Source organism: Ictidomys tridecemlineatus, chromosome X, assembly GCF_052094955.1.
Source record: "Ictidomys tridecemlineatus isolate mIctTri1 chromosome X, mIctTri1.hap1, whole genome shotgun sequence".
Lineage (NCBI taxonomy): Eukaryota > Metazoa > Chordata > Mammalia > Rodentia > Sciuridae > Ictidomys > Ictidomys tridecemlineatus.
In genome coordinates, this window is record NC_135493.1 from 97859168 (window position 1) to 97863892 (window position 4725).

Below are 4725 nucleotides of genomic sequence, written 5' to 3' on the forward strand. Positions count from 1 at the left end.
AAATGTTAAAATCACATGGTTACTAGCAGTAGCACAACAATATATGTGTGGGTGCAGTGAAGAAACTTTAAGTCTGTAGAAGTCAAATAGTACATGATTTTATCTTTATGAAATAAAGAATTATGGTAGATTCATACCTGAATAATATTGGAGATATGATATTATAATATTACCAATAATATTGGTAATCCTATTACCAAGCACATTTGTAGATTTTTAACATGGAGTTTTTCTAAATAATAAATATGGAGTAAAATTAATATGTTATCATTTCAAAGAACAAATCATCTAAGACATTTTATGCCAGTGTCTATGTATATTAAATATGTGTAGTGGGAAAGGAATATCGATTTCCTATTTTGAATTTACAATGTTCATGATTCAATTCTGTTGCAAGTAACAGAAAGTGCAATTCAAACAAATAAATAAATGGTGGTAGAAACCTGGGTAGACTACAATATAATAGATAAATGAAAGAATGAAGGTTCAAACCTTCTTAACAGGGTAAGTAAATGAACTGAAACTAAAAATACAACATTATATTGAAAAATTAAAACAGAAAGCAGACAAAAATCTTGACGGGGTAATATTTATTGCTGTGTGTTAGAGCATAGGTACAGTGATCATCTTATCAGGATTGATTTCCTGGTGCCACTATCAACTGGCAATGAATTCTTGGCAATGACACTTACTACTCTGCATCAGCTTTCTCATTGGTTAAATGTGAATGATGATGATGTGATAATGGTGATGATGAGGATGATGCTAACCTAGAGGGTGACTGTGAATATTAAGCAAAATAATATAGAAAAGGCACATAAAGTGGTCTCTGGCACCCACTTAGCTCTCAATAAGTTGTTGTTGAATTAATAGATACTGTTGTTGCTTGAAAAGTTTGCATGAATATAAAGCCTTGAACATTACATACAGTTAAAATTGAGAAATCTGAAGAAACCATGAAGAATGAGCCATTACCACTTCAATTTGGGCCAATCATCCAAGGTGACTTGGGAAGTGTAATAACTGTAGTTTAGGGCCTGGGCTTTGGAATAGGCCTGACCCAGAAGTACATGCTGACTCTGACATTTACCAGTTATCTGACTCTTGGAAAATTGCTAAACCTCTCTAAGCCTTTTTAAAAATTTGTAATGGGGAGTAATAGTAGTGACTGCATCATAGAGTTGTTTCAATGATTCAAAGAGACATTACACAAACTTGGAAATGAGTGCTAGCTCAGCCATTATATCTTCTTTTATTTATATTTTGTGATTACTGTAAAGGCCATCCTTTATTTCTAGAATGCACTCTAAGAAATGAATGTTGCCATATTCTGGGGAACTTTTTGAATTTTTTAATCATGTGAAGAAATATTTCCTAAACTCTTAGCTAAACTGTTAGCTATGTTAATAGAGTATTTTTACAATACCAAATCTGCCCTTTCTTTGTTCATTCATTTTCTTGTTTCCATCCCTTATTTCTATTCTTAAATACTGCCTCCTATTTTCATCCAAATTCTTGACAACTTTGACCTGAATTATGGCAGTTACCTTCTAATTTTTTTCCAGTTTCTAAAGATAGTATGGCTCAAGATCATGGGAAGGTAGGCTAGGATCAGTCATGAGAATCATAATTTTTCAGTGGAGAAGGTTGATTGATATCAGATTGTGCCCACACAACTACCACTATCCTTCTACCTCCATCAGATTTTATCCCCATAGCATTCTTAACCAACACAGAATGTTTATATTGCAGGTTCTTTTTATTATTGTTTTTTTTAGTTATACATGGCAATAGAATGTATTTTGACATATTATACACACATGGAGTACAACTTCCCATTCTTCTGGTTGTACATGATGTGGAGTTATATTGGTTGTGTGTTCATATATGAACAGAGGAAAGTAATGTTCAATTTATTCTACTATCTTTCCTATTCCCATTCCCCCTCCCTTCCCTTAATTCCCCTTTGTCTAATCCAAAGTACTTCTATTCTTCCCTACACCACCCTCCTTATTGTGATTTAGCATCTGCGTATCAGAGAGAACATTCAGCCTTTGGTTTTGGGGGATTGGCTTATTTCACTTAGCATGATACTCTCCAGTTCCACCCATTTACCAACAAATGCCATAATTTCATTCTTCTTTATGGCGGAGTAATATTCCATTGTGTATATGTGCCACATTTTTTTTTTATCCATTCATCTGTTGAAGGGCACCTAGGCTGGTCCCATAGTTTAGCTATTGTGAATTGAGCTGCTATAAACATTGATGTGGCAGTGTCACTATAGTATGATGATTTTAAGTCCCTTTGGTATATGCCAAGGAATGGGATAACTGGGTAAAATCGTGGTTCCACTCCAAGTTTTCTAAGAAATCTCCATACCACTTGATGGGAATTTTGTAAACATGTCTTTCCACCTGTTTTTAGGTTAGGCTTTCAAAAATAATGCCTTCAATTATGGCTTTATAGATTAACAATAGTGCATTTACTGAGCACTCACTATTTGACAGGCATACAGTATCACATTATATCCTTAGGTGAGAATAGTTACTATGCCCATTTTAACATTGAGGAAAATGACTCTAAGATATAATAACACTAGTGGAGAAGAATGAAGTTGAGATCAAGTGCCAGGTCTGTCAGTCAGCACTGAAAGCCCAGGAAAAAAAAATGACTATTTCTTGTATGTATCTTGTGTTGTGGTTGGCTTCATATAGATTACCACGAATGTATAAGATACAGTCCTTGTTCTTGACCTCCATTTGCCTTTAAATAAATTGATGCAGAAGTATTAAAAACCTAAAATATTCAGAATATTTCATTACTATTATATATGGTATTTTTTAATTGGAGCAGCAGGAGTATAAAGAAGACAGACCCTAATTTATCAAAGACAATTTATTGGAAAAAGTGGAGTTTGGACAGAATGTGGAAGGTAGAGTAAACAGGTTAGAAAAAAAATTAACTAGTCCTAAAAGTGGAATAGATAGAAGTACTTGGCAATGGTCTTGTTCATAATGAAACTTAGGAATTAGGAAATAGTAAATTAGTGAAATTAGGATTTATTGAACTATTTAATTGCCATAACTTATTCATAGGCCTCAGAGAGTCATTTCAAGTTACTGAGCAAGAGACTTGAAATGCTTATGGTATATTTTTAGAAAATTAGTCTGTTAGTGAAGTATTGGAGAAATAGGTCACCAGAGAATAAGATGGTAGGTGAAATAGTTATGTTGGTTACAGGGGTTACCATGCTGATGGCACAGGCAAAGCAAATCTTAAAGTCAGAGTGGTGTGATCTGTGTGCCCATCAATCTCAGTGCAACTGTCATACATTAACATTCTGGACAATCTTTAGCATGTACTTGTACCTCTATTTAAGATTTTGAGTAATTGATCCTTATCATTTAAGTTATAAACTGCAGAAATCATTTTCCTCTATTATTTTAAAAGCATGGAAACCAGAGCAATTTCTGTTCATCCATGTATCTCAGATGAATCAAAACTGTTCTACGGCATTTTACTTGGGAAACTGAACTAAAGTCCTCAGACTTTGAGCAGTTTTCTACATAACAATCTTCAGTAATACCAGTTTTCTCTTTTAATATCTGGTCTTCTAGTTCTTCAAGATTTTCCCTAAATCTGACTTACTCCCCATCCCTTTTTATGACCTTCCACTTATTCTCAGATCATGATTCCACTAATTCTCACTTCCAGGTCACAAGGGTTTATGTGTAAAAATTAGATCATAAACACCACAAAAAACAGCTTGTATACTTCCTCTCTTTCTCTTATAATTGAAGAATGTAAATCTCTGACTGACTTAAAAATCCTTTCTAATTACACGTTCTGGGGCATCACACTTGTTCTTTGAGCTATCTCCTAGCATCAGCCATTTTCTTATAGAAAGCACTGATGACTCATTACACTTCTGTCATTTTGTCCTCCTGCAATCTGAATGTGACTTGATCTTTCTGTTCCACCACATAGTAAGATGCTTGATGTTTGTTTCCATTTCCTTTACTTTGTAGAGGCAACCTTTACTGTAAATATTACCTAAAATAGAGGCCTGGCTCACCCTGTTATAGTGGCTGCAAAGCAAGGCTGCCTAATATGCTGAAGTTTTTCAGGAATTTTAGTGAGGTGTTTTTTACTTTTCACTCCCTCTTTAATGTTCCTTCAGGGTATTGCCCAGGCATCAGAAGGCTGGGGCTTAATAGTACTTAGCTCTATCCACATCTTTGATCCTTTGCAAATAAGAGTCATTCTTGAAACTTATTTTTGTGGCTAGACTTTCATTCATCTTGGATAAGTTTATTCTCAGAATCTTCTTATTTCTCTTGTAAATAGTCTCAATATTAGGCAAGCCAGACACCCACAGTGCACATAGCTTAGAAAATTCTCAAGCTGAGAACCCCTGCTACATAAAGATATAGAATTTTTCTTGTAATGAACATCTGAGAATGAGGGCATTGAAAACTAGTTTATTTAAGCAAAGGTTGCAGCAAAGGAACAGCAGGAAGGAGCAAAAGAAAAAAAATATCTAGTAAGATGTTTTGCCTCTTTTTGAGAAAGCCTATACTAGTATTTGTCTTTGATTTAAAGCATCTGCCTCAGTCCTTTAATCGCTCATACCCTATATAAGAATTCACCTATCAAATGCAATTTTTAAATTATTCTTTGCCACTTAAAGAAGCATTATAGGGTTGGGGTTGTAACTTAGTG